The 19,397-nt window shown below is 31.4% G+C and overlaps 2 pseudogenes; both read right to left on the minus strand.

The window, feature by feature from the left end:
- Positions 1 to 652: 652 nt before the first annotated feature.
- Positions 653 to 2,121, minus strand: LOC125869358 (pentatricopeptide repeat-containing protein At2g02980, chloroplastic-like; annotated as a pseudogene).
- Positions 2,122 to 12,395: 10,274 nt separating this feature from the next.
- On the minus strand, positions 12,396 to 13,000 carry LOC125868645 (uncharacterized; annotated as a pseudogene).
- Positions 13,001 to 19,397: the final 6,397 nt, after the last annotated feature.

Consider the following 19,397-nt stretch of genomic DNA (forward strand, 5'->3'; position numbering starts at 1 on the left):
ATTGACATGTCATTGCGAGTGTATTTCACACATTTTCTACTATAGCTTATTCTCAAAAAAATGTTCAAATGGTTCAAATTCGGAATGGTAAAGGTGTTCAATAGGCACAAGTCTTAGTTGAGGCATCTTAGTGAATTATGCGGATAACTTTAAGGGGCCACATATGACTTAAGCCTAAAATATTTGTATTTGTATGTGTAGCTCCTTTATGCCATCTAACTATATGTGCTAGATATTATTATTTTTTAAGCATATTTGGGTGATATTGTCTTTTTTATAAATTAATATGAGTCCTTCATGTTTAGAAATATATCCTATAATATCACTTTTGTTTTTTTTAATGATCACAATATCACTCAACTATTTTTATTAGGAATCATTGTAGTTTGTCTTAGTTTTAATGATACACTAATTTAGTGCACTACATAAATCTATGGACCTTAACAACCTTCAAAGCCTGATCTGTTTATACAAGGCATATAGTGTATTGACTTGGCGTGTTATAAAAAAAATACTACAAAATTTATTTTTGCCCATTAGTTTGATCAATTTTATCTTTATTTCACGTCATTTAAATTTCGATTATTTAGTTCCAAAGCACTTTTAATGATCCAAATTGTAGAAAATGAATTGAGAAACCAATAAATGTATATCAATGATCATAACCATGTAGGATGTGCGTACTATTATCTAAATGATTGTTAATTGTATCCAAAACTTCATGGATTTGAACTAATTGAGGATGAGTTTTCTCTCCTGCAATGAATTCATGAACAACACCATTGATCTCAAGTGAGCTACAACCTGGTACTTTGTCTATATATTGGCTTTTCATCTTCTTCCTTATCCTTCTAGCATTGTCATGTTTACCTGCTGCAACGTAAATATTCGAGAGTAGAACATATGCTACGCTATGCCTTCCCAACTGCACAATTCTCTCAGCAGCAGCCTCAGCCAAATCAACAAGTCTGTGATTCGCCGAGGCACTTAGTAATGCTCTCCAAGCTATAGCCTCCTCGGAAGGAACACTCGAATTAGGCATGTTCTGTACTATCTTTCTTGCTTCCTCAAGCAGCCCGGCTCTGCTTAGAACGTCGATTATGCATCCATAGTGTTCACCTTTAGGCTCAATATGATACACATTACATATTAAATTCAACAAATTTAGACCTTCATTTGCCATACCTGCATAACCACAAGTTGTAAACATCGAAAGAAACGTAACATCATCCGATCTAATCCTGAATTTTTGCATCTCATTGAACAACTTTAAGGCCTTTAAACCATTTCCATTCACCACAAATCCTGATATCATAACATTCCAACATATAAGGTCTCTTTTCAGCATTTCATGGAACACCTTCTCTACTATATTTAAACAACCACATTTCGCATACATATCAATAAGAGCAGTTCCTAACTTAATACTCGATCCCATTTTTCATCTTCTTCACATATTTATGAATTCATATCCCAATATCAAGACAACCCAAATGAGCACAAGCAGAAAGTACACTAAAAAGAATAGCCTCATCTGGTTCAATTCCACTCTTTAAAGTAATTATTTTGTACATAACAAGATATCATACACCCCCAAACTCCTCTATCCTTCACTAAACATTCATCAAAAATCAATCTTGCAGCTTCCACATTGTCAAAACAAGTGTAGTAACCAATTAAACTATTACCCACAAAAGTATCAATCAAGAACCCTAATTTCAATATTTTCTCATGAACCAATTCACCAAGATGAAAACTTTTCATTCTTCCACAAGCTTTTAAGACATAAGGGAGTGTGTAGTTATCAGGGTACATCCCAATTTTCAACATGTTTTTGTATATCTCTGTGATTCTGTTGATCTCATCATTACCTTTGAGTAAGAATGATTTTATCATTGTATTGAATATGAAAATTGTGGGTTCTTGTATTTGTACAAAGAGTTTAAAGCCATAAATTGGGCTACCAAGATTAGGATGTGAACAGAAAGCTAACAGCCTGCTTAAAGCAAAACTGTTTTCCCCAAGTCCACGTCTGATTACTTGTCCATGTGCTTGCTTGGGTTGCTTCATATTCATGCATTTCTCTAGTAGGTAAAGGCACCTTCTTGTGCATATTGACATAAGTTTTTGCTAAATTTTCATTTTTTTTAATGAAGGGGAAGGCTTTTTACTGCAGCAGTGTAGACACGTAACTTTTTACCGAACTTGATATTTTACACAAATTTTAGTGGTTAAATGTTTCTTTTACGTTTAAATTAAATATTTTTATTTTATCATATTTTAGTAAGTTTACTGTAAAAATATTTGAAAACCATAAAAATAGGGTCATGTTTTAAGTTAAGTTTTGTTTTCAATTTATTCAAAAGAGAAGAAACTATTCAAAAAATATATTTTTTCTTTTAATGTATATTTAATAAATAAACTAGTGTTTCTTAATTATATTTTTTTAATTAGCTATTTAACTTTTCTTAAATTTATATTAATTTAAAATAATTAGTTAGTAATTATATTTATGTATACCTACACACTACTCCACTACCCCACTTCCTCACGCCACATCTACCCACTTCCCTCACACTACACACTCACACACACATCTACACTACCTACATATACACAACATCATCAGCAAAACAGAAGAAGGAGGAGAAGATCAAAAATATTTTTATTTCCTACTCACCTCCACAAACACCAAAGCTACATACTACTATTACTACATACTTTCCAATGACAAACGCACAACAACACATAATACAAAAAAAAAAAAATTCTCTCCAAGCATACGCACACCATAAAAGAATAGCAATACAACATTAAACTCACCAAAAACAAATGCACAACAAAGGACAAAAGTGGAGTTTGAGGTTGAATTACGTGATTTTCAGTTCGTGGTTTCTAATTGTGGTGTTTTTTTCTTTGTGAATTAATTTTCACAAAAGGTAACACTTGATCATCATTACATTATTTGATTTCATAATTATGCAAGATGTGATTCTAATGTTATGAAGTTGTTTAAATTTATGTATGTTTAATTTTTGCATTATAATATGAAATAGACTGAAAATTCCATATCATTAAATTTAGAGTAAAATTTATATAACATGTAATTATTCTTGTATGCTTTAAAGTCTCATTTTTTCTTGTTCTTGATTAAAGTACGAAGCTTAATATTCTATGCTATGTAGTTAATAATATTTAGATGAAATTTAGTTCTAATAAGTTAAGTTACTTTCCCACTTTGTATATTTAATAAAATTGTGTTTATTGTTTTTTTTAAGAAGAATTAAAATAAAAAGTAAAAGAAATTGTATCTACAACTTTCTTTGCATTTCTTTTAATGCAAAACCTTAAAAAAAATTCAATTAATTGGGTTAAGTTGATCTTTTTTTTTTTATTTGGAAAAAAAATAGAAAAATAAAAACTTAAATAAAACGAACAGATCATTAAAAAGAAAGTAAAAATAAAATAAAATAAACATTTATAAAAAGCAAAAACGGAAGAAACAAAAGATGAAAGTAATAAAAAGTAATAATAAAAAAAAATAAAGAAAAGGTTAAAAAAAAAGGGAAAACAAAAAACTTAACCAAATTTTTTTTGTCAAAATGGTAAAATATTTTTTTTCCTTATTTTGTGTCACTCAACTCGATCTTGAGTTAGTCTTCATTAAGCAAGCAGAAAATGATTTTAAAATTGCTACCATCTCTTCAATCGCACAAAAAAAAGTTTGGACAACACATCAATCGTGACATGATTCAAGAAATAGTGATATGCATAGTAACTTGTCAACAATTGACAATTTTTGAGAATTTATATGAATACACGATTCAATTATTGCTGGAGGGTGAAAACAATATAACAAATCTGAAGTTTGAAGTTTTGAACAATTAAAGATGTTTTCAAGATTATCAAGGTGGGCTAACTAGCAAATGGCAACAGCCTGCCTCAGCTGATAAGGTTCAACATTGCAATAACAAGAGCAATCACCTTCAAAGCCAAGACCACAAATCAGCCAACAATTTAAAACACACAATTTATTTTATTTTTGAAACAGGAGGCTTCTTGCTTAAATAGACATTGTTTCACATGTTCAAAATTGGATAACAGAGTTACAATAACAACCTATCACCATTTTTATTCTTATGCTTGCACATATCGTTATTTTTTATTTTCTCCTAGGATAAACACTTCCTAGTCTGAGACTGTTATTTTTTATTTTCTCCAAGGATAAACACTTCCTAGTCTGAGACGTTATTTTTTATTTTCTCCTAGGATAAACACTTTCTAGTCTGAGACAGTTATTTTTTATTTTCTCCTAGGATGATCATATATGTTCAAAGTGCAACGGAGAAGATAACATAATTCAAGATGTAAACTTGGAATGATAATGAAGATAGAAACAAAGATAACAATTAAAAATAAAAGGGGACAAAGGAAGATGGACAAGATAAGAAGTCAAGAAAGCTAAAGTCATCTACTTATCTACTTTATGACACTTTACATCTTTTAACTATTCCTACTTTACACATGTCTACTACTATTTCTAAACCACATCTACATAACGGGAGTAATGGAATAATGAAAATATTTAATATTAATAAATACGGGACACGAAGAAAACTATATTACAAGAGAATTTATAACGGAAGATGAAATAATAACTACTGAACAATCATGCCCCGAACTACATCTTTCTTTAATTTTGTTGTAATGGTTTTAAATTCTCTGCCAATTTTGGTATGTATTCTCTTACTTGGTTTACTAGTCCTAGAAATGATTGTAATTTTTTTCGTATCTAGTTATTCATTTGAGTTAATTATTTTTTGTACTATATGCATTTGCATTTTTATTCTATTTGTATTCCTAGGAATTCTATTTGGCTTTTCATTATGTCTGCTTTCTTTTTACTTAGGCTTATGCCTGAATATTCTATAATATATCTGAATTTTCAAGGGTCTTAGTCTTGTTATCTCTTTAATATTATTTATGATATATTCTAGATATAACATATCTTGAGTTCTTAGGTACATATATAAATTTTCCTCTATTAATTGTTCTAATAGTATTATATCTTCCATAGATTCTATCCAATATTGTAAATATTCGTAGTTCATTTTAGTCTGAATTTATTTCTAAATCATACTATTCTATTCTTTTGTGGTCTAAATCATGTAGGTCTATCTCATACCATTGTTGGTTTAATATATCTTCTGATTCATTATCATTAAATATTTTTTCCCATATGATTCTTCTTAATTCAATTATTTTTATAGCTTTAAGTATATATAAGATTAAAGTTTCATAGTTTTTTATCATTTCATCATGCATGTATGTAGTCATGTTCTTTATCATGCAGGTTTTTTATTTCAAATTATTCCTTCCTATCATATTCATAATCGATTATTGATAATAATATATTTGAACAAATAAAAGGAAAAGAATTAGACCTAAGCGTAGAAAAAATATTTGAAATACCAACAATAAGAAACCGGTTTAAATGACAAAAAGAAGAATATTATGTAGTAAGCCAAAGAGAACATATCATAGATTGCAAATACACTAAAGGAAAGGCTAAAATACCAATAATAAACAAACGAATAATAAATAAAGAAATACAAGATATTAAAGCTAAAAATCCAATTAAATATGTACATTTAGAAGTAACATAAATACTAATAAAAGCATGTTTTAGAGAAGGAATAGACACACCCATAGAAATATACTTAGCGGATGATAGAATTATACAACCCATAGAAAAAAGTGTAATAGGTGTAGTAAAAGGTAACCTCATATACCAAAAATTTAAATTCATAATAAGTGCTAACTACTAAGTAGCAATAAATGACAGAAACATAGATAAATCACTAGTATTATATTGGAGAATGTCAGGGATAGAATTAGCCCGGGAAGTAAAATATTTACAGTTAGATGTAAAAACTTATATGTTTTAACAACAAAACATAAATAACAGCAACAAATAAAATAAAATAAATAAAAATAGAAGATCCTTTTGAAAGGATAGTTACAGTAATAGATAATAATGATTATAGTTATAATGAGATTGATATAGAAGAAGATTTAGAAATAGTAAATGAAAGATTAAGCACATCAAAAAGAATAAACTGTGAAATACCACATATTTCATCAAAAATGAGTACCTCAAAAAGAATAGATAAAACACACTTCCTAGTCTGAAACGTTATTTTTTATTTTCTCTTAGGATAAACACTTCCTAGTCTGAGACTGCTATTTTTTATTTTCTCAGAGGATAAACACTTCCTAGTCTGAGATATTAATTTTATTTTCTCCTAGGATAAACACTTCCTAGTCTGAGACTGTTATTTTTTATTTTCTCATAGGATTAACACATCCTAGTCTAAGATATTTATTTTATTTTCTCCTAGGATAAACACTTCCTAGTCTGAGACTGTTATTTTTTATTTTCTCCTAGGATAAACACTTTCTAGTCTGAGTCTGTTATTTTTTATTTTCTCCTAGGATAAACACTTCCTAGTCTAAGACGTTATTTCTTATTTTCTCCTAGGATAAACACTTTCTAGTCTGAGACCGTTATTTTTATTTTCTCCTAGGATAAACACTTCCTAGTCTGAAAACGTTATTTTTTTATATTCTTCTCCTAGGATAAACACTTCCTAGTCTGAGATCGTTATTTTTTTTACTTTCTCCTAGGGTAAACACTTCCTAGTCTATGACGTTATTTTTATTTTCTCCTCGGATAAGCACTTCCTAGTCTGAGACTGTTATTTTTCATTTTCTCCTAGGATAAACACTTCCTAGTCTGAGACTGTTATCTTTTAGTTTCTCCTAGGATAAACACTTCCTAGTCTGAGACATTTTTATTATTTTTCTCCTAACTTATAAACACTTCATAGTCTCCTGACTTCGTGACATCTATTTCTATTCAACTTCTAATCAAGAAAACATGCAGTCATTCAAGAGCATTTTCAAATTGTCATTTTGAAGAGTGCCAAAAACTCACTCTAAGTGGCAAGTTAAGCATCGAATTCATTCAAAATCAAGATACTCACCAAAATCAAGGTGATATCTCAAATTCAAGACATAAGTGAAGACTCAAGAGAAGCTGCATAGATAGAAACTTGTACTTTTATTTTCCTTTTGACTATTAGTTTTGATTTTTTTTTTGTAAGGATAAGAACCATGAACTGGAACCTCTATGGAACCTTACTCAACTTCCAACTCATCACCTCATCTCTTTGAACTACATGTGACCTGATTCTCTTATAACCCGGGATATGTAGGTTGTCCAAAATTAGGACTCGATCGCATATTTTTCTTTAAAATAAGAGTCTGGGCAAAACTTGTCACGTTGTCTACTTCTTTTTCTGCAAACTCTTCATGGTTTCACTCAAAGAGGGGTAAATTCTAGACACGTAATTTTTTACCGAACTTGATGTTTTACACAAATTTTAGTGGTTAAATATTTCTTTTATGTTTAAATTAAATATTTTGATTTTATCATATTTTAGTAAGTTTAGTGTAAAAATATTTGAAAACCACAAAAATAAGGTCATGTTTTAAGTTAAGTTTTGTTTTCAATTTATTCAAAAGAGAAGAAAATGTTCAAAAAATATATGTTTTCTTTTAATGTATATTTAATAAATAAACTAGTGTTTCTTAATTATATTTTTTTAATTAGCTATTTAACTTTTCTTAAATTTATATTAATTTAAAATAATTAGTTAGTAATTATATTTATATATACCTACACACTACTCCACTACCCCACTTCCTCACACCACATCTACCCACTTCCCTCACACTACACACCCACACACACGTCTACACTACCTACATATACACAACATCATCAACAAAACAGAAGAAGGAGGAGAAGATCAAATTTTTTTTTATTTCCTACTCACCTCCACAAACACCAAAGCTACATACTACTATTACTACATACTTTCCAACGACAAACGCACAACAACACATAATATAAAAAAACCATTTTTTTCTCTCCAAGCATACACACACCATAAAAAATAGCAATACAACATTAAACTCACCAAAAATAAAAGCACAACAAAGGACAAAAGTGGAGTGTGAGGTTGAGTTACGTGATTTTCAGTTCGTGGTTCCTAATTGTGGTGTTTTTTTCTTTGTGAATTAATTTTCACAAAAGGTAACACTTGATCTTCATTACATTATTTGATTTAATAATTATCCAAGATGTGATTCTAATGTTATGAAGTTGTTTAAATTTATGTATGTTTAATTTTTGCATTATGATATGAAATAGACTGAAAATTCCATATCATTAAATTTAGAGTAATTTATATAACATATAATTATTCTTGCATGCTTTAAAGTCTCATTTTTATCTTGTTCTTGATTAAAGTACGAACCTTAATATTCTAAGCTATGTAGTTAATAATATTTAGATGAAATTTAATTCTAATAAGTTAAGTTACTTTTCCACTTTGTATATTTAATAAAATTGTGTTTATTATTATTTTTTTAAGAAGAATTAAAAAAAAAGTAAAAGAAATTGAATCTACAACTTTCTTTGCATTTCTTTTAATGCAAAACCTTAAAAAGTTTTCAATTAATTGGGTTAAGTTGATCTTTTTTTTTTATTTGGAAAAAAAATAAAAAAATAAAATTTTAAATAAAACGAACAAATCATTGAAAAGAAAGTAAAAATAAAATAAAATAAATATTTATAAAAAGCAAAAACGGAAGAAACAAAAGAAGAAAGTAATAATAATAAAAAATAAAGAAAAGGTTTAAAAAAAGGGAAAACAAAAAACTTAACCAATTTTTTTTTTTTTTTAAAAAGTAAGAAGAAGAGAAACNGAAGAAACAAAAGAAGAAAGTAATAAAAAGTAATAATAATAATAAAAAATAAAGAAAAGGTTTAAAAAAAGGGAAAACAAAAAACTTAACCAATTTTTTTTTTTTTTTAAAAAGTAAGAAGAAGAGAAACATTCTGTTAAACAAAAAAAAAAATACAAAATAAAGTGCAAACAAAATAAAATGAAAACAAAAGAAATTTATTTTCAAGAAATTGGTCTTAACCTCTTTAACATTTTCTTTCTAAAACTAATCCTAAATCCCATAAAATTCTACCTACTATTATAATTTAACTATCTATTTTTTGAATCCCACTAAAAAGACAATATTAAAATTTTCCTAACTCTAAAAATCTAAACAAGACAATTTAATATAAATCAAAGAAAGCGGGACATAAGTAAATTTTCTAGGCTCATAAACATAATATATTCAAAATTAATTCAAGTGATGTAAAAGTCAATAAATCGATCGTGCTAGAACCACGGGACTCGAGGGGTGCTTTACACCTTCCCCTCGGTCAATAGAATTTCTTATCCAGATTTCTAATTCGTAGACCAATACAATAACGAGTCAAATTTATTTTTGATTCGGGATTTACATAAGGTGACTTGGAACACCAAAACTCAATTCCATGTGGTGACTCTGAATAATCAAAATAATCCCTCTTTAAAATGTCACTTTAATTGGAAAAACTCTGTTTTTCAAAACATTTCAATTTTGGAAAAAAATAGGGGTGTGACAAGCAACATTCACTATAATATTAATATCTATCAAAAATCAACTGTTTTTTTAAAATATAAATATAGTTGATTTTTTTAAAAATCAAACAAGGTAACTTACAAAAATAAAACTTATTAATAAATTGGGTCATTACTGACCCAATTTGTTAAGGGGGTAGGTATCGCTCCGGCCAAATCGATGTAAGGCCCTTAATGGATCGAGCTTATTGGGCCGGAATCGGGTCAATTCGGCCCATTTAACAATTTTAGTGCCAAGTCAAAACCTGACCAACAAATTAAACTAGAGAGAGTATATAGTATGTATGTCTGGTACTCGGGTATTTAATTTATTAGCATAAACAAAATAAATTTCACTAATTTAGGAACTAATTACCTCTTTTCTCGTGAGTTTACAATATTATCAATCCTACCATAATTCGCACCTTGGATACATATATCTGGTGCATTTAGATACATATATCTCGAATACAAATTAATTAGATACATATAATTAAGTGTATTTAATAAGGAACATAACTAAAACACCATAAATTAAGGAGTAAATCATGTGTTTAAAAACATTAGAAAATTTCAAAAATTTAATTTTTTGTGTATTTGATATGTTCGTTCTATGTATTTAAACTGCTTTTCTATGTATCTGATAAATAGTTAATAATTAGATATATCTAATTTGTTCATTCTAAGTATTTGAACTATTTTTCTATGAATCTGATATAGTTTCTTTTATGTATTTCTCGGACTTCGTACTTTTTGTTTTTGTTCACGATCAGGTGTTGAACTGAATGAACACTCAACCGCCTCATCACTGTAGCAATGGATGTCCATATGTAATTAACGATTATATGTATATGATCCGTTCCTTTTGTATCTAAATTGTTTTTCTATGCATTTGATATCCAGTCGAAGAAATGTCTACTTTCAATGGCTATGAAACGACTTCCTTCTTTAGTTTCCTTGGTACTGTTGCCGCCTTGGTATTCACCTATTTGGGACTTGCTTAAGTTCTCTCTGATGCACACATTAATTAGGTGATTGAATTTTACATAATTTCATTTGGTTCCAACATTGTTGGAGCCCCAAAATCAAATTCTTTTGATACAAATGCTTAATTTCACAATTTCAAGATTCATTCTCTCACTACTGTTTTTCTCAGTTATAGATATACCTCTATCATGGGTAAATTGAGAACCCTCCAAAGAATTTTCTTATGAGACGTAGCAGACAAGAACTTTCAAATTTTCAACAAGAATTGTCAATAAGGAGCATACTTAACAAAGCGAGGTGATAGTAGAAGTGCAAAAGTTTGAAAGAGGGATGGATAAAAAACACATCATATTTTTTGATGGATATGCTCAACTTTTCTCCGATGTTGCAGGCCTTTTTGCTCGTACCGCCATTGAAATCGTTGACGACGTTGACCTTTTGCTTGTGGAGGACGTGGGGTGGGGGAGAAGAAATACTGTTGGCTAAGGAGATTTACAGAATGGGACAGTGGATGATAGAAAAAGAAATAGATGTTAATTGAACTATTAATTGTGGTGTTTAAATGCAAAGATAATTAATCAATAAATCCTAGTATTAAGGGATGTGTGTATCTGGTTATATCCTTTTAAATATATGGTATAAAATATTAAAAATTGTAATATATGTATTGTTCAAAAGTAAAGGTAAAGTTAGTATATATATATATATATATAGTAGTGTTATATGTCTAATTATATAGCTTTCCAATTTATTATCGTTTCTGTTAAAAGAGTGCTCTACTACTAATATTTTCAGATATACAGAAAATATATATGTGCCATAAAAATACTTAACTTGTGATTTGTAAAATTTCAAAATATCACTATATAATATAAAAAGTAATAAAAAACCGAAATCCCTACGTGAGGTAAAAGCAAATTAAAACATATAGTTTTCCATTAAATAAGAAGTAATGATGTATGAGAACAACACCAGCCATGCTTTCAACCAAATTTGTTTGCATCCACAAAGGCCAAATAAAGGAACACAGCATCTGCTAATTCATGCTTCAAAAGTAAAATACATAATTGGATATTTGGTTTCTACAACCAACATCTGCCAACCATATATCATGAACCAAATTAGACATCATAAATCGATATGGTGCAGTGGATAAGATTGTTTCTTTTTTAGTTGAAAATCTCGAATTCGAGTTCTAAATATGAAAAAATCCTTAGTAGAAAATACTTTCCTTGAATGGGGGCCGGCCTTAACCTAAAATAATCAGACTCTAATATGAGTATCAAATACCGACTGAAAAATAAAAAAAATACAACAAATTTGCAATCTAATGGTCTCCCTTTTTTTTAAAAAAAAATATGTCATTTTCACAAATTTCAAGTTGAGTGTAATTTTTCAATTTTTGAAAATAAATTTTTGGAGAAATTAATTTGTCAATCAGTATTCTGTTTGTGAAAATTTACTTTCCAGTTGTCTTTAATTTTCACTTTTCAACAATTTTCCGACCCAATATTAATTTTACTTTCTTTGTGTATATTTTGCAAACAAAGTAAGCAACAAAGCTTCACTTAAAACATAAAGAAATTTAAAAAAAACGAAAATAAAAGGAAAAGTCATGAGGTTAGTGAAAATATAGTGTTTTTCATTATCAAAATTCAGATATTATAGAGACCTCAGATTATTATTTACAATTCCTTAATATGTATAATAAATCCATAGTCATGAAACTCATAATTATTGCAGTTCCATAATACTAATACTATCCAGGACTTTCTGGCATAAATCCAAATTCAGTCACATCTCAAAACAAAAACATTAACCTACAACCACCATTCTCACCTACCATGTTCTAACTATGCCACCCAAAAACACGGTGGCTTGCGCTTCCCTCCGCCGTCTACAACCTTCCCACAATCTGACTATGTTACCATCAATCATCATCAAATCTTGGTAATTATACCACCCCATTTCACCTTTTCTCGTTCTAATCACTTCTTCCCAATTCTCGTACCACTCTTCACACAACTCCTCCTCTTCCTCTATAACATCGCTCAAAAATGTAGCATCATGTATCCACTGACTTAAAATCTTGAATTCATCTATGTATCTTTTTTCTCCACAATTGTAATGGTCCATACATGGTCCAATAATATCGTCCAGCTCATAATATGTTGTTAATCTCTCTTTGTTCAATGATGTAAGTGTTGTAGAAGTTGAAGCTACAACTTCTACAACCTTTTTCGACCGTGGTACAAACACTGTTCGCGGTTGAGATGAAGATGTGTCATCATCATCGGTAGCCAGTAATTTCACGGAAGATGTTTTTATCCTCCAGAAGCTAAATGCAGCAGTTATCACAGCGATCCACGTCCATATATTGTTGACAACCGTAAAGATTCGAAACTCAAGTAATTGAATGCAAGTGCTTCAAAGGAACCACTCATGATTTTTTTACGAATCAAAACGACAAAGAATTGAATAAATAAATATAAGTGGATTTGTATTTGTTAACTCTAGAGAAAAGAGTGAAGAATTTATGAGAGTGGGTGGAGGCATCTAAATTTGATGCTAAAGGTAGATCCATGGTTTCTGTTGCAAGTACCACAATTTATATATATTTTTTAGGATATTAGGAGACACGTGTACGGTCATGAGCGTTTGTCTTGACTGGAAATTGCTTCATTTTGTCACCACAAGAATTTATTTATTTTTTCAAGTATTTTTTCCGTGATTCTGTGCTAAGTGACTGGACACTTCACGGTTTGCCCTCCATGTTTTTTTTGTCAGTTTAACTTTTGTGTTCAGTGATATTATTATTATTTTTTAACCTATTAACTAAACCTACAACAATGGGAAACTTTCAATTATAATCTGAGACACGTTTGGTCATGTGATATAAAATTATAATATAAAGTTATGAAATAAAATGGAAGTTTTGTTTAGACATGCAATTTAAATAGTTTGTATTGTATGCTTTTTCATTAACATAAAAATACGTTAAGTTATAAAACAATTAAAATTGTCTCAATAATTCTTGAAGCAATTATACCAAATAAGCAAAAGTTTATAAAATAACATAATACACTATCATGAAGGTATTCTTACAAAAAAATTAACTTCTATTGATCAAATTAAACTTTAATTTAATAAAAAAAAATCAAAATTCACTATTAGTTTGTAAATAAATTTGATAAAAAATAATGAATTTGGTGAATATAAATAGTAAAGTAGATTATTTTTTAAAAAAATTGTAACCTTGAATTTGTTTTTTAATTTAACTGCCTCCTTTGATTAGTGATGAACAAAACAATACAAGATTCAGTTTGGCATAACAAACTGATTACACGTGCATAGAGTAGAGACAAATCATTTTTTTTCCCACTAAGTTAATTAACAACAATTAGCTAATCCTAAACTAACTTAAGCTATAGTAGAAATGAAGAAGTCAAGGGGATCATAAAGAATATTTGCTGATTTCGAAGGTTTGGATCTAAAAGTAGGAAAATCCCATCTGTCCATATTAACTAGACCCTTAACATGCCTAGGAAGTTCCGGAAAGGAGTTAAAGACATGTACTCCCACCAAACCGTGATCGAGAGCCGCTAAGTTTTCAGATAGGAAGTGATCATTATGAGTTTTTAGTAATATATTTTGGTTTGCCTAATGCCCAATGACATTTATGGATTTGATAAATAGAGCGTTTAAGCAATATCTTGATATGCTTGTGATTGTTTTAATCGAAGATATTCTAATTTACTCACAGGGTGAGAATGAGCATGTGAAACATTTGAGGATCGTGTTGCACATTCTCACGAATAGTGAATTGTATGCTAAGTTTAACAAATAAGAGTTTTGGTTGAGGTTCGTTGCTTTCCTTGGCCATATTGTCTCCGCTGAGAGTATTCAAGTTGATCCTATGAAAACTGAGCTGGTCAAGAATTGACCTAGACCTTTGTCCGCTTCGGATATACGGAGTTTCTTAGATTTGACCGGTTACTATCGAAGGTTTGTGAAAGAGTTTTCCTCTATCGCTTCACCTTTAACGACCTTGATTTCAAGGCAATTGAAGGTGCATGAAAAGAACTAGCCAATTCATGATTTGGAGTTAGCGACAATGATGTTTGCCCTAAAGATTTTGAGGCATTTCTTGTATGGTGTTCATGTCGATGTATTCACCGACTACAAGATCTTGAAATATGTGTTTACTCAAAAGAATCTAAATCTTCGCCAAAGGAGATGACTCGAGTTGTTGAAATATTACGATATGAGTGTCCTATATCATCCCAGTAAGGCGAACATGCTGGCAGATGCTCTTAGTAGGTCATCAATGGAAAGTGTTGCACATGTTGATGAGGATAAGAGTGAGTTAGTTCACGACGTTCATAGATTGGCACGATTGGATGATTGGTTGTTTGATTTGAATGAAGGTGGTGTAGTTGTTCAAAATGGTTCGGAATCATCTTTTCAATCAGATGTGAAGGTTAATGCAACACCCCGTATTCTAGATAGACCAAAATGCAAATTTTGAGAAGTTGCAGGTGCAACCAACGGTTGCCATCCATGGACCGTAGGTCAGACCACGGGCCGTGTTGGTGGTCCGTGGTTCACCATTGCAACCCCTCCCCAAACCCAGCTCAGAAAATCAGCTAAGTCTCGACCCACGGACAGACCCATGGTCCTTAGGTCAGACCATAGTCCACGGTCTGTGTTCGTGGATCGAGGCGCCCTTTACCCAGCCTCTGATGCAAACGACGGCGGACCAGCACGGACCGTCATTCGATCACTCCGACAATAGTTAAGTCAGGGATCTTTTGGTCTTTTCCTATTTTGTTGGACCCCTAAGCTACGTCGTTTAGACCCTAAATTATGAGGTTTTAGTCGGTTTAAGCCTAGAAATATAACTAGAACTTACCTAAGTCAAATCATTAATCAAAACTTAGAAAATTAGAATGCTAAGAAGAGAAAGAAGTCAAGAACCCTAGTTCAAGAACGCAACAAGTTTTCTTCAGTTCCAGCCTAGAAATCAAAGGATTCTCCGTGAAATTCATCAGCAGGTATGTCGGATTTCACTAGTGGGTTCCTTTCACCCATTAGGTCCCTAGTTTTCAGTCAGTTTCTTATTATGACTAGACCTAGGGTTTCTTGAATGTTAGAATTATTGGATTCTTAGCTGTTAGAATGATCCAAATCAGATTAGTATGTTAATATTCAGTTTATTGCATGAATTTCAGAACCCTAGCTATGTAATTCTTTAGTTCATGAATTATACATGCTAGGTCGGATATTTCAGTATTCAGTTATACATGCCTCAGTTTATGAATGCATCATTATCAGATTAATTGTTGCATTTTCAGTTTTCATGTTCAGTTCGAGCTATCCAGTAACTTAAAATAATTCAGTTATAATGTGTTAATTCTTAATCCATTGGGAGTAGCATAATACCGAGTTGGACTAGGGTTCAGCATACCCAAATAGTCCCAGTACTACTAGCCACGTAGGTTGTAAGTCCCTTATGTGGGCATCATTTCAGTGATCACGCCAGCATGCCTCTATACCCCTGGCAGGGTATATTGGGTCCTCTAAATGGGGTGTATACATCAGACTCCACATTTAGCTCATGTGGTTTTATTATTGGTTATTAGTAGCTCCCACAGTTCAGTCAGATTCTATTGCATTAACCTCATTTACAGTTCAGCCAGTATTCAGTCTCATCATGTTATAAATTTGTTCATTGCATCCAGTTAGTTCAGTATTCAGTATTTATATCATGTTAAGATTATATCATTGCTTTATTGCTTTGTTCAGTTATATGTTATTTAAGCTTTACTATATCCTGTATGCTCAGTACCTTTCAAGTACTGACGCATACGTGCGCTACATCTTTTCGTGAGGTAGGCTCAGGTTCTGAGCATCTAGATCATGCTTAGACCGGTTCCCGATCTCCAGTTCAACAGAATCAGTGGTGAGTCCTCATTCTCTGAGGACAATAGTCATGAGTTTTTTGCTAGACTTAGCTGGGGCCTGTCCCAGCATTTCTAGTCAGTTAGAGGCTATTTTTAGACATAGATAGATTCAACTTAGTATTGAGTTAATATCTTCTTTGTATTAAACTCATCAGTTACCATTTATCTCAGTTAGAGTATATGGGTATTCCCCATCTTTTAATTTTTATTTATAATTTAGCTTCCGTATCAGTTTATTATCTTTAGTATGCTTATGATCAGGCTTAGCTTGAGATCACTTGTGATCCTAGGTCCCGTGTCCGCGTCTCGGGGGTAGTCTCGGGGCATGACAGCTAAGAAAGATCTTGATCTGATTACGGTAGACTTGAAGAGGTCGGTTTCCAAAAAAGCCATTGAGGCTTTCTCCCAAGTGAGAGATGGTATCCTTCGATACCAAGGACGATTATGTAATTTAAATGTTGATGAGTTGAGATCAAATTATGACAGAAGCTCATAGTTCATGATTCACCCGGAAGCCACCAAGATGTACCATAATTTGCGGAAAGTCTATTGGTTGAATGAGATGAAGAAGGATATTGCAAAATTTGTGGCTAAATGTCTGAATTGTCAACAAGTGACAGATAAGCACCAAAAACCAAATGGTTTTTCTAAAAACATGAGTATTCCTACATGGAAATGAGAATATTTGAATATATACTTTATTACGAGTTTACCCCACACTCGTCGATAATTTGATTTGATTTTGGTCATCATGGACTAAATGATGAAATCGACTCACTTTCTTCCCATTGAGACTTTATTCTCCTCAGAAGATTATGCAAAGCTTTATAATATAGAAATGATAAGGTTGCATGGAGTGCCTTTGTCCATTATCTCTGATCGAGGTATTCAATTTTGGAAGTCATTTCATAAAGGTCTTGGCACTCAGGAGAAACTTAGCATGAAGTTTCATCCTCAGACCTATGGACAAGTAGAGTATACCATTCATACTTTGGAGGATATGTTGAGAGCTTGTGTGATTGATTTCAAGGGTAATTGAGATGGTCATTTACCTTTGATTGAGTTTGCTTATAATAATAGTGTTACACCCCCTAAACCTAGTAGGTAAAACTAGAGCCTTACAAGTGAGGTGTTGAGTTTGATGTGGGGTTTTATATTGTGAAATGGTTCCCCGAGCCTAAGTTGAGGAGTCTAGGTGTTAAACGCCAAGGTACGACTCCCCAAGGACCAAAAAAAGGGTCCTTGAGGAGGACCATAAAGCCTAACCCCCAAAGCTCCCCAAATCTGCCCAAGCTGCCAAACTAGGGCCACCTATGGATGGCACCTACAGCCAGTAGGTTGATCCACGCCCCGTAGGTGGGCGGTCATGAGTAATACCCCAAAATGAAGAGTTGCATACCCCTCCCACGGACCTGTAAGATCGGGCGTGAGTGCACCCACGGTCCGTGGGTCAAGGGGCGTGGATTGCACCTGCAATCTTCCCCAAACTCGGCCAAGGTAAGTTTAGGTTAGGTAATTTCTAATTTAATTATTTTAGTGTAGGGTCATTTTAATTTATTTTAATAGACCTATATAAGTATTTTTAAACCATTAACTAACCTATTTACTTCATATTTCCAAGACCCCAAACCATAACTAACTTTACCCCCAAAAATTCTCTCAGTAAAAACCTCCATTGGAGAGGAAAAGATAAAGGTCTAGGGCTTAAGAACTCACCACTTTCATTCAAATTCATGAAGATTCTTCAGTTAAGGTATGGCAATTTTGATTCATGGTTAACTTTTCATCCATGAAGTCCTTCAATTCTCAATTCTAAAGTTAGAAAATTCTCCAAAACTAGGGATTTCACTCTAAGTCATGAATTCTTTCCCAAAATGTTTTCAATGATTCAATTGTTTTATATTATGATTTAATTACTGATTTATGATGTTTTTATGATAAATTCTTCAAAGAATCCATGAATTTCTCTAACTCCTCATATTGGAATCTTAAAGTTGGTTATTGAATCATACACTACTAAAAAAACAGTGAATACCGACCTAAAAATTTCCGACCTCAAATGGAGGTCGGTAATTTCCGATCTCCGGAGGTCGGTATTTACAAGTAGTCGGTTTTTATTTAAAATAAAGAGGGAAAACAAAATTCCGACCTCCGGAGGTCGGAATTTTTCCCGGAAAAAATGAATTACAATAAAAATACCGACCTCATGAGGTCGGTATATTTTATATTTAATTGAGAAAATAATTCCGACATCAAGAGGTAGGTTTTTATTGTAATTCATTAAAAATTCCGACCTCAGGAGGTCGGAATTTTTTCTCAATTAAATATTTTATAATTCCGACTTCCGAATGTCGGTAGTATGTAATTAAAATACCGACCTCATGAGGTCGGAATTTTTATTTCTTCTAATTACTATTAATTAAAGTGACATCCGGAGGTCGGTATTTTTATTTCATCTAATTACTATTAATTAAAGCGACATACGGAGGTCGGTTTTTTATTTCATCAAATTACTTTTAGAAGCGACATCCGCAGGTCGGTTTGCGGAAAGCGGAAAAACCAAATTCCGACCTCTGGAGGTCGGAAATATTCTCAGAAAAAATGAATTACAATAAAAACCGACCTCTTGATGTCGGTATTAAAAAAAAATAACAATTTTATTTTTTCTCAATAGGTTTTGTGTAAAATAAATTTAAAAAAAATTTAAAATACCGACTTCCGTATGTCGGTAAAATTAAATAGTAAAAATAAATTAATATAAAATACCGACCTCATGAGGTCGGTATTTTTTATATTTAGTTGAGAAAATAATACCGACATCAAGAGGTCGGTTTTTATTGTAATTCATTAAAAATATTTCATAATACCGACTTCCGAA

This window comes from Solanum stenotomum, chromosome 6 (assembly GCF_019186545.1).
Source record: "Solanum stenotomum isolate F172 chromosome 6, ASM1918654v1, whole genome shotgun sequence".
NCBI lineage: Eukaryota > Viridiplantae > Streptophyta > Magnoliopsida > Solanales > Solanaceae > Solanum > Solanum stenotomum.